Raw genomic sequence first — 12,329 nt, forward strand, 5'->3', positions numbered from 1 at the left:
CGTTGTTTGTATCGTATGTTCCTTTGTCTACTGTCTCAAAGAATTTCAAGAATTCTACTCAAAGGCAATTTCAATACCCTATATATCATATTCAGACAACGTAATATGTCACCAGGTGATGGACAATGCGTTGAAATTGCCCGAGGTTGAATTTTTTGATAAATGTTGATAAATTATAATTATAGTTGATGGGGGTGGATTAAAAAACTCTTCGCTAAACTCAGGGAATTTATTACATAGGGAGTGAATGAGGCACAAGTGGGAAATAGAATGGAGAGAGAGAGAGAGAGAGAGATCATGTCTATGTATGAAAAGGAGAGAGATGTATGAGAACGAGAAGAGGAGGAAGAAATCAGGAAAAGAAAAAGAGATAGGGAAAGAAAGATGGAGACTGAATGAGATAGGGGAAGAGAGAAGGAGAGATTGAGACTGGAACTTATCAAGATATAAATAATTGTGAGATAGAGTGAAGTCTGGACGAGTCAGAGACAGAAATATACCCATTAATTGGTTACGCATAGAGTATACATGTACGTACATACGCGCACACCCAACATGGACCCAACCTTTTATAACTAAATTATTTATATCCTGCATCAAAAATTTGTTGGCTTTTGATTGGTTGAGAGCTCGTCACATGACCAGAAATATTTGACCTATTTTTAGAAAGTACTATATGAGAGTACTATTTTGGTTTACTATTTGGGAGTTGAGTTTTTTTTTTTTTAATTGAATCAATTTTTTTTCTTCAAATCTTAATTTAATGAAAACATTTTTTTAAAAATCTTCTGAGATAAAAATTGACATTTTGTTTGTTCTAAAAAAAAATTCCCCCCATTTAAAAAAAAAAAAAAAAAAAAAAAAAAAAAATGTTTGATGCAGGATATAAAACAAATATACCATGCCTTCTATTCGAGGTACTGGTTAAACTATGGGCCTCGGTGACTCCAAAAGTACCATTTGCTTCGGGGCTGCGCCCCTAAGCAAATAGTATAGGATTTCCCGGCCAAATTCGCGAGTTTGTCATTCAAATTAATTTGTCTTGCGTTCAAATTCGACGGTTTTAGTGCAGTCAGGTATATCTCGGGTTTATATTCCCTTTTCTAGTTTTCAAATCTATGGAATTTTCGTTAGAATCTACGTATGTTTCATTCCAATTAATGAAAAATGTGCTTCTTTCGCTATTTGGTCATTCGATTTGGCGCAACACGATTTTCTGACAACGCGACGGTGTACTTCTAGCATTCTAATTCATTTGTAGCATTCAAATAAGCACTTTGTGCACTTAAATTGATGGTCAATATACATTTCTCGTTTATTACACACTGTTTATAGCTCATTTTTTTTCTTTCAAGATTGTTTTTTCATGTGTATTTCATCATATTTCATTTTCTTGCATTTATACACTTATACTTATTAGATTTATCTCATATTCATCAGCATTTAAGTTTGATTGTTAAGAAGAAAAAAACGACTTGCATCTATGGACCTGATGGTCTCAGTATATTTGTAAATGTTCATGTAAGGAAGTTGTTTATCTTATGTTTCATCATAAATTTATCATAATTTCATCATAATTTCATTATGGAAGAAGGGTACAATATTGTGACTGGGGTAGGGACTAGAGTCAACAATTTGAACATTATTCATTATTTAGCCCTGTCTTTAGCCATCGATCTGCTGGTGGACAAGTGAACTATGAAACTTTTAAAGAAAAACAGAGGGGTGTGCTGGGTATAAGAGACGATGTGAATTACGTTTGTAAAATTCTGAGTCTGTAGTAAAAAGAGGCGATTGAGGGTACCCCCACCTTTCCCGGGTATATGAACATGTCCGTGCAGAAATGCCATATCCCTTGATTTCGCCCCTTCTTTACTTTATGTCTGACTACACCCATCTGCATTGTCCTGAAAATAAATAAATGGAATAACAGCTTAGACCCCAATGGCAAATCATGCATTTTAACTTGCTGCATTATTTAAAACTGTAAAAGTTTGTTGCAATTCTTCCCCCTAACATTCCTAACTTGAATAAAAATATTACGAATACGAATGACAGGTGTTAATTTGAATGATAACAATTACGCTTCGACAAGTGAATATTAATTTGAATGCTAGTTGAGCAGTTTCTAAATTGAATGACAGATCTATGAAACCCTTTGACCAAAATCCTAAATTAAATACAAAAACTGGAAAATTGAATGATAATTGGCATGGCAAAGCCAATCTGCGCTAACTTAAATGCAAAGTAAATGAATTCGAATGACAAACACGCGAATTTGGCCGGGAAATCCTATACTATTGGAGTCACCTCTTGCGCATAGTTTTAACCAGAACCTCTCAAGGCAGTGTATATTTGTATAATATGAACCAACAAATTCAAGATTTCCCGAATGATGTTTCATCGAGGCGGCACCTTCTTCTTTTCTTCTGTTGTTCTTCTTTTAGTTCTTCTTCTTCTTTTTTCCTCTTCCTTTTCGACTTTTGATTAATATGTGTGTGTGTGTTTGTTTGTGTGGGTGTGTGTGTATGTGCGTGCGTGTTTGCGTGTGCGTGTGCTTGTGCGTGTGTGTGTGTGTGTGTTTATGAGCGTGGGGGGTGGGGGGGGGTATCCCGCTCCTTGCCACTGTAGCTACCCCACTCAAACAGATATGTAATTTTTTCTTAAGAGTCTGTTTTAATTGATTTGCAATGATTGCAAATATATGCTCGATTGCAGATTATCTGCAATCGAGCATATATGCATTTTACAACACTAGGAGTAGGTATAGCACACCAAAAATAATTACAACAAACACAAGTTATTTGATGGTTGCAAATGATCAAGCTTCATAAAAGCTTCAAAAAAACAAAAAACAGAATTGAAATCGGTCAATGCGTTGTGATTTTATACCATTTTTTTGATATCGCAAAATTACCGAAAAACCTGCCAGAAATGGTCAAATTGTCAAAAATGGCATAATTCGACAAAGTTGACAACTTAATTATCACTTTCTTGGACTAAAATATATCATCTTTGTGGTAAAAAATACAAAAAAGATAATTCATATATCTATCACCGTTTTGAAAACAGAAGCCAACAAAATAAGTAATTTTTGCCATTTTTACGAATCTGCAGATATAAAAAAGTTGTGAAAATAACTAAGTCCGCCTAATTAATATGCGCATATGTAATCAAATCAAAACCGAACATGATACATCAGTGTAACCTATGTACATCAGACAGGTATGGAAATATATTTCATTTGTAATAAAATAAAACCATGAATATTCATCAAATATGCAAATTAGGTCATTTCAGCTAATTATATATTCGCGCACTCATTATGCAAATTAGGAAAGTCAAACTGTTCATTTTTGGGGCATTTTTTAAATCATATATTCATAGATCATATTTACACCAAATATTGACCTTAAATTCCTTATATTTTTGTAATGCCAATACAAAATAGCGGTGGAAATTACTTGGATCACCGTCACAGCTATTTCTTCATGTGTTTCACAAATAATTAAGAATTTGTAGACTTTCAGCTACATCACAGTATATCTGCCTTTTTCAAAGATGTCAGATTTGAGGATTTATGACGATTTTCCGAGATACCATTCAACAGGCCATAACATTCCACAGCGACTGAATTTCAGAGTGGCAGAAACTTTAGTGACCCCAGTACAGTTGTGGCTACCTTGAGTGTAAATAACAAATTAATTCAATGAGTGAAACACATGACGATATTGCATTTTTATAGGGGAGTTTTATACATTGAGGTGCATTTTTTTCACCACGCCGAATAGCAGCGCGAGTCAATGGGCGATCATGGGGCCATGTCACACATGGCTGAAAGACAATTTTCTAATTCAATAATTAACATATTTCCCACATGCCTATAACAATGAAACTACACAGAATTGTAGTTAAAGGTATGCGTGAAATGTATGTGAAATAAAAATTCAAAAATATTGGTTAGTTTTGTTTAAATACATTTACAAAAATTGCTATTTCTACCAACTGACTGCTGTTGTGTGTGTATGTTCGCGGGGCAGACTGTTTGCACAGGCAGTGTGATAACCCTATTAGGAGTATAACACAGATGAAAATCGTGCAAACAGTATAGCAGAACATAAGAAATAATTTGCAATAAATAATATGTAATGCTTAAGGTTTTTAAAATATTTGAATAACAGGTGGAGATACATCTAAAATGAACTGTCTCTATTTTTCTTTGATAGAAAATGCAATTGCAAAAAAGTCATACTCTGTGGTGCAATTAAAGAGCATTAACAGACTTCTTTAAAAAATTGGGTTCTCACATCCAGCCATTTAAGTGGGTCATGCTTAAAGTTAAACCCTCAATTTAACCAACCCTGACTTCGTTATGGTTATTTTTTTGACCCCCCCAAGGAATTGATTTTCATGAATGCGACACTATGCTTTGGGATGTTTCATTAAACAACCGATAGCTGGAAAGTCAAGACAGACTGTTTAAAAAATTTGTTTATAGAGCATGCGCACTTGAAAGTACCGATTCAGGGTTTAGAAGAAGAAAAAAAAGTTATTACATGGCTAATGCATTCTTCTTTTCTTCTTTTTCCCCTATCATTTATTAATTGAATAATACTTACATAAAAATCACATAATTATTATGATTAGAAAGAAAAATACATGACTTATATCACTAAATTAATTATACTTTTTTTCAACATAATTAATATTTTTTCCAGAAGTAATATTTTTCAACATTTGCCCTCCATAATATTTCGTTTAAAAATTCGAATATGTTTGTAAAATTACATTTTCTTTTTTTGTGTATATAAAACATAAGAAGCTAAATTATTTAATAGATTTTTAAAACCAGCATATTTTGAATGTAAATAATCACATTGCTTGCCTACAATTATATCACTGTAATCAATGTTTTCATTATCAAACAATACTTCTGTTTTTCTGAGAAAAATTAGGACCTTGTACCAAAATATGTTTGAGTAATCACAATAATAAAATGAATGATAATGATTTTCTGTGCATTTGCACTTCAAACAATAATCATGATCAGATTTTTTGAAACGATATAGATATTCTTGACATCTTAATAACATGTAAAATAATTTGAAATTAAACTGTTTTAAATCGCATTTCCTAAAGTATGCCAAACCCAGTTTCTATAGAATGGCCCAGGATAACTTTTTTCAAAAAAAATATTCCCAATAAATTTGAACATTCGGATTTATAAAAGTATATTTTTGTAACTGATATATCATGACATATTTTTGGTGTCAATTCAAAATAAAGAAGACGTGTGTCTTCATATGAACAAAAAAAAAACAACAGTTTCACATTTTAATTTTTTTCTTCCAGTCACGAGGTAGGCCTATACACTTCTTAAGTATTTTAACCTTACATAAATAATTATGTTTAATACAAAGTAATTATTTTGCCCGATCTATATCCACATCCCCTTTGGCGTCTATGATATCTCCAATAAATAATATTCCAGATTTTAGCCAATGTTTGCACCATAAACATAATTTGTTGTCTTGTATGTGTATGTATTTCCCCATAACAGCTGTATTCTAATATTAGTGACCTCATTGCATGACTTGTTTACACGTTGACATTTGTTTCCATGCTGAAATACTTTGTTGATAAAATAAAGGTATATCTCTTAGAAATTTAAATTCTTCGTCTTTTAAGAAACTCATCTTGAGCACTAAAAAGTTGGGACCAAGATAGTTTAAATAATAATGTGGGAGAATCTTTCATCTAAAATTGTGATCTTTATTTTCCATTAACTTATAAAGCCAATTTACTTTGAGAGCTAAACTTTGCAAAACAGATCTGGCATATTCAAACCTCCTTTTTCAGTTGACCCGATTATAGTTTTTTCTTTTTAATCTATCTAAACCATTCCATACAAAATTGTAAAGGAGTTTTTCAATATGCTTATTTATTTATAAAATCAATATTTGGAAAAACTGACATAATATAAGTTTTATTTGACAATACAAGTGATTTCAACACAGTTATCTTACCAAAGTATGTCAACTGTTTACATTTCCATTGTTTAATTTGGTTTCCAATTTGTTTTACCTTTTCCTTCCATGTTTTCTCATTCGCGAATTTCATGTTTCTACTAAAGTAAACCCCGAGTGTTTTTACAAACTGATTAGACCATGTGATTTCTTTTTACTGTTCTACATTAAATTTACCACAATGAAAACCTTATGGTTTTATTATATTTAAAGTAGGTCCTGCTACACAACCAAACGTTTTTTTCATTATACACATGCCATTTTTCACAGAAGTTTCTTTTGCAACAAAAATAGTTGTGTTAAATGCTAACAAGCTTATTTTCACTTGATTACCAGGCATACTTACTAACCCCGGTAATGCCTAGGTCACATATAAACTGGGCCCCGTACGATTTTCCCTACCCGGCGGCTTACCGTGGATTTAGAGACCGTACGGGAACCTTCCGATTTTCATTTCTACGGCATGTGTGGTCACATATTCTGCGGCGCCCGGGAGGTGCCTGGAGAAAATTGGTCGAGTGAAATGCAAGGCACCCGTAAGGGTGCCGGCCGAGTGCCGGCCGGTAACCTTACGGGCCCCGTCCGATGAGCAGGTGCACCAATGGCTCCCGGAAGGTACCCGGCCGGGTGCCGTACGGTGCACTGAACTACAGAGTGAGTCAGAAAAAAATTCCCACTTTTTAAAAGTTGTATTGTTTGAAGTATGAATATTGAATCATGGGTTTCATGATATATCTTGATAGAGTTATCCTCCCAGTACATTTAGGTATCATTTTCATATGAATCTCTGCATGCATGACTGAATATCAGACATTCTTTACACGACTGCCAGATCTCACTTGCGCCAAGTTACTGGGTGAGGAATAAAACAGTGCAATTGAACAAAGAAAGTCAGACACACACACAAACACACACAACACACACACAGTAACATTATTGTTTCATAATTAATAACCCCAACAATCTTCCCTTTAGTACACATTCACTACCACCATCATGTCATCATCATCATTATCGTCATCATCTTAATCTTCATCATCATCATCATTATCATCATCATGATCATCATCATCATCATGAAGCACAACATCCGCCAATAGGCACCAAGAGGACAGCGGCCACTCAACTTTTCGTACGATAAGAAGAATTCCCGACAAAAAGTAACAGTTTGGTTGGGCCTTGTCGGGAATGGAACGCTCATTGGTGTGCGTGTGCCTGCGCATGTGCGTGTGCATTTATTTGTGTGTGTGTGCGCTTGTTTGTATGTTTTTGTCTGTCTGGCTGATTGGATAATTTATCTTTGTTCAAAACATTATTTTATTACTCACCTAGCAACTTGGCGCTAGTGGGATCTGGCAGTCTTGTAGATTGTCTGATGTTCAGTCATGCATGCAGAGATTCATATGAAAATGGTACCAAAATGTACTGGGAGGATAACTCTATCAAAACATATCATTAAAGTCATCATTAAATATTCATACTTCAAACAATACAACTTTTAAAAAGTGGGACATTTTTTCTGCGTCACTCTGTATGTGTCCTCTGGCATCCGCACCTCCTGTAATTAAAGCTGCGTTGTACATTTCAAAATGCCGCAGTGAGGGACCCGCACGGGCAATATTCATTTTAAATAGCCCCTGGACGGCAGACGCCCGTTGTTGTGCATATCATCCAAGGCTCTTGAGGGGCCATGGGGGAGCCGTAGAGTACACGTACGCAACCCTTGAGCACCGCAAGGCGCCCGTAAAGATTTTCAGGAGAATTGACCCCCCAAAATCGTGAGGGGCCCGTCCGGGCACCGTCCGGAGCAAGCACGGGACCCGTAAGGTGCATTACGGGCCCTTTACGGGCTTTCTACGGCCTAACGGTCAGATAAAAACGCCGGGGGAATTGGGAGCAGCCAACTCACCACCACGGCGCCCGTACGGCTTAAAAAACTGTCCCGGCGCCCGTAGGAACTTTACGGCAACCGGCCGGACAACGGCCGAAAATTCCCAAAATGTCTGTTTTTACTCGCCGTACGGGCCCCGGAGTGTATATGTGAAAGCCCCATAATTGAACACCTTGAATAGATTCATCTGCTATCAATTGCTAATATTTCTATGAAAACTAAAAAACAACAGAGCGGACACTGGGCAACCTTGCCGTAGACCTCTTTGCAGAGAAAAAAATTATGATTGCCAATTATTATTATTTATTTTTTTATTCAAAATAGCATATTACATCATCGATCAAACGAATATTGTTCCCAATAAACATCCTTTAAAGGGACCTTTCAACATTGTTCAGATGAGAGAAAATGGTGCTAAGGAAGTGACTTTAATGCTTTGTGTACAATTAAAGATAATCTGAAAGTTTGAGTGAAAACAGACCATTATTAATGATAACAATTGGGAAAAATGATCTGATCGATTCCTTAATTCTCCCAACTATATAATTATAATTTAATTTAATTTTAGGTGAATGTAAATCGTCACAAAGCAATGAATTGGCTCCATATACCATCTTTGCATGTTAGAGAGTTAGAACAGTATAAATAATATTATAAGTAACATTTCATTAAAAAATAACGCATTTTTTTCATCAACCTTTCACAATGTTACCGGTTCACTTTAAGATATGCATTTTGATCTGAATCAATACAGATATTTTAAACACTTTTTTCAACCATCCTGCTTAAACAGATGCTATTATTTTATAGTCAGTATTTAGGAGACTCCAATTTGAAATATTTTCTTTGTCGCTTTTCTTATGTAGAAGGGTTATTACTTTAGCAAACTCATTTAACCATGCGGATAACAGGAAGAAGTAAATTCGAGACTGTACAACTACAAAGCATGGATAAGATTGTTGATGTGTAAATTCCCCTACCTTCAGGTTTTTTTTTAACTCTCTATATATAAATTTAGTTTTTTTTAAAGAGATTTGGTTACGCAAATAAAAAGCACCATTTCCATCTTTAATCATTCCTCCATTTTTGTCCTTTTTACAAGTCAGGACCGTGTTAAAGTCACCGGCTAAAACAACCCGATCTCCTGGAAGTACATGTTCATGAAATAAATGAAAAAAAATCCTTTTTGATGCTTAATACATTTGGTGAATATAAATTAATAAACCAGATAGATTAACCTGCAAAAGATACTTCTATTCCATTCAACCTCCCATTTTCAAAAGCAATCTTTTCCTGAACGTCGATAGCCTTGTTCCGCAGCTTTGCAAAGTGCCCACTGAATGAAAAGCACGACCTGACCAATCATATTTACCATGTTTCTTTACAATGTCATCTGTGAAATGGGTCTCCTGAAGAAATATGATATGCGCATCAATATCCTTATTCCATCTGTATATTTTCAATCGTTTTAGCGATAGTCTAGCGACACTATGCTAAGATACATCGAGCTCATGCATTCGTAAGTAAAGTGACCTCGATTAACTACTGCTCAACACACACTTCGGGTCATGTCAATGGCACTGCCAAAGCGGATGCAGTTTTTTAAAACCTTTAAAAGAAGCCATTTATTAATTAAAATAATTTTGGTTAATTTACTTTCTATGGTAAACTATAGCACAATCGCGTGATCTGTTCAAGGTGGTAAACCTGCATCCGATATCCTTCCGTGGGCTCTTCAATTGGTTACGATCATCATTCGTAATTATCTGCTGGTTCTTTTCGCTTCCGAAGTGGTGATTCGTGTCCATTCGAAAGCGTCCGGGAACTAGACCGTTGATAGTTGACCTTTTACGCGGTGTAGAAGGTCAACTATATAGGGATAGGCCTACTAATTGGCGGAGCTATGGGCTTCATGGGACATGGCCCTAAAATCAGAAGGCGAATTGGTGTGGAGGGAGGGGGGGGGGATTGCAGAAAGAGGGAAAGAAAGTGAGGGGAAAGGTAAATAAAAGAAAGAAAAGAGGATATGGCCCTCTTATATAACCCCTCCACTTGGTGGCCTCATCACACATTTATTTAGTCGTAAGATCATGCCCTATCCATGACTCCAGCTCGTCCTTCCCTCAATGACTGGACCCGAGCTGGGTTTAGGCCTACCGACTTCATCCGAGCTCTTTGCCACGTAGAGAGATGACGCAAGAACACGATGAAGAGAGAGGTAATTAAACACGTTAGAGAGAGAAACGGAGAGAGACAGACAAAGACTTGTGGACACAATGTCCTTTATCTTACATGATGCATTTTCTTTAAGCTTAAATTAATATATAATATTAATAATAATTAATATTAATTTTGCTTATGGTCATATATTAAGATTCATATAACAATATGGAAAGACACACATAATTAAACTGTTTTGAGGTGCATGTCTATTTCTTGATTTGGAGAATGCTGTACGATACATTTCGTGCACGATTTTGATGTATTTTGAAACGCTTAAAATCTTTGATAGAATTTCATATGTATCTGCGTGAGGTCCGATGAACAATACATTTCAATTTTCTTCATGTTACACGTCCTCTAAGTTCAGTTTAACACTTGACGTTTCTCAACATTAGACTGATCAATTATTGTTTAAAATACTTATTATTACTACGTAATCATCTACTATACCTTTGTATAAATTTACATTACTTTCCAAGATATATATGTTCCAAAAATAACAGTGGTGACTTCTTGAATAGCGCTCATGTTCGTTACGCCGTGACGCTCTTGGCGCTCACACATTATTACCCTAAGAGACATCTATGAACAGAGTTTTGTCATCTTGGTTTCAAGTCACAATTTCCAATTTCCTTTGCATTGCGCTAGCCCAACAAAGCGGTATTCGCCATATTGTTCCAAACTCGAACTGGATTGGCCAAACTCTCCTAATCAAATGGCTCTGATGGCTCCGGCCATTTATAGTCGAGTGGCTAAAAAGGTAGGGCTTTAGCACATCGGGTATCTATTTACACCTGGGTGATTTTAGTGGCAAGTGTGGATAAATGTCTAGCCGAAGGAAGTCAGTGATGGTCTGGGATTCGACCTCTCAACATTTTCATTTGGAGTCAAGTGAATGAACCACTATAATACCACAACACCTCCATTTAATCAATAAATAATACAGGGCCCTAGCTCATAGAACAGTTAACTGCTGACGAGGCCACCTGGCTAAAAAAAGACTCCATAAATACATTCGTGGAAGAAAAAAAAATATTGGGCCTACGTTGCGTTTATGGTCGTGCACATGAATTATCAATATACATATGACTTTTACTGAATGGTTGATTATTAATTTTGTAAATAGGAATAATACTGTATTGATTAACTAGATAAAAGGAAATAATTATCAGACGTGCCGAATCTTGCTTAACACAAGACACATATTTGAGGATATGAAACTACTACTTGGTCATGACATTTCATAACTTTAAGTCATATTCATAATCTGACAGATATTCAAGAGAAATATTTATCAGTGACTTACATGCATGGCAGTTGTTTAAACAAAGAGGGTAAGCTCAGGAGTCATCTGTTGCTTTTAGTATGGAAGATAAGAAGTTTGTATAAAGTACATCTTTAACACGATCACAACAATTTTCGAAAAATCTACTCAAGGGCAATTTCAATACTCTATGAAAATCATGTTCAGATTATGTAATACCTCATTTTCATGTTTGCACATTTTGATAGGTGACGCACAGGGCATTTAAAATAGCTTTTTATTGATATTTTGTTATTTACAGGAGTCTGCTGACAGTATAAATGGAGATGATAAAAAGGTAGCCAATATGTTGTTGTTGTTGTTTGGTATTATCGGCGTTTCATTCTTTTTTAGAATATTTACGCCTTTCACTTTATTTCTTTCTTTTTTTCTTCTATATTTTGGTACTATTTGTAAATTCATACTCATCTCTTTTTTTTTTTTGGATAATATAATCTCAGATCTACTGGTCCATGAAAACCCCTCACCGCAATTGGCACCTTCCTGCCAGACCGGCGCGGTACATTGCGCAATCTTCTCGGCCATCATTGGCCTAGGCAACTCTGGTGCCGGTGAGAGGATTCTGGGGTAGATCTCCAGAGTCTCTTGTTTGGGGTTTACCGTCCTCAATCCGTCTTTACTCTTTCTTACCTTTTCTCTTCTAGTATTTTTCCATTTTGTAAAACCTTATTTTTCTATCAAAGTAGGTATCAATATCTTAGGGCATTTGGTTGTCGTGCGATATGTGCAAAAAAAAAAAAAAAAAAAAAAAAAAAAAAAAAAAAAAAAAAAAAAATTAGGAACACTCAAAACGCCTCGTTCTACGAACGAAGCGGATCAGTGCTCTAGATAATCTCTCTTAGGAGTTTCATAATTTCGTTTGGGC

The sequence above is a fragment of the Strongylocentrotus purpuratus genome, unplaced genomic scaffold, assembly GCF_000002235.5.
Source record: "Strongylocentrotus purpuratus isolate Spur 01 unplaced genomic scaffold, Spur_5.0 spur5_scaffold_2, whole genome shotgun sequence".
NCBI classification, from domain to species: domain Eukaryota; kingdom Metazoa; phylum Echinodermata; class Echinoidea; order Camarodonta; family Strongylocentrotidae; genus Strongylocentrotus; species Strongylocentrotus purpuratus.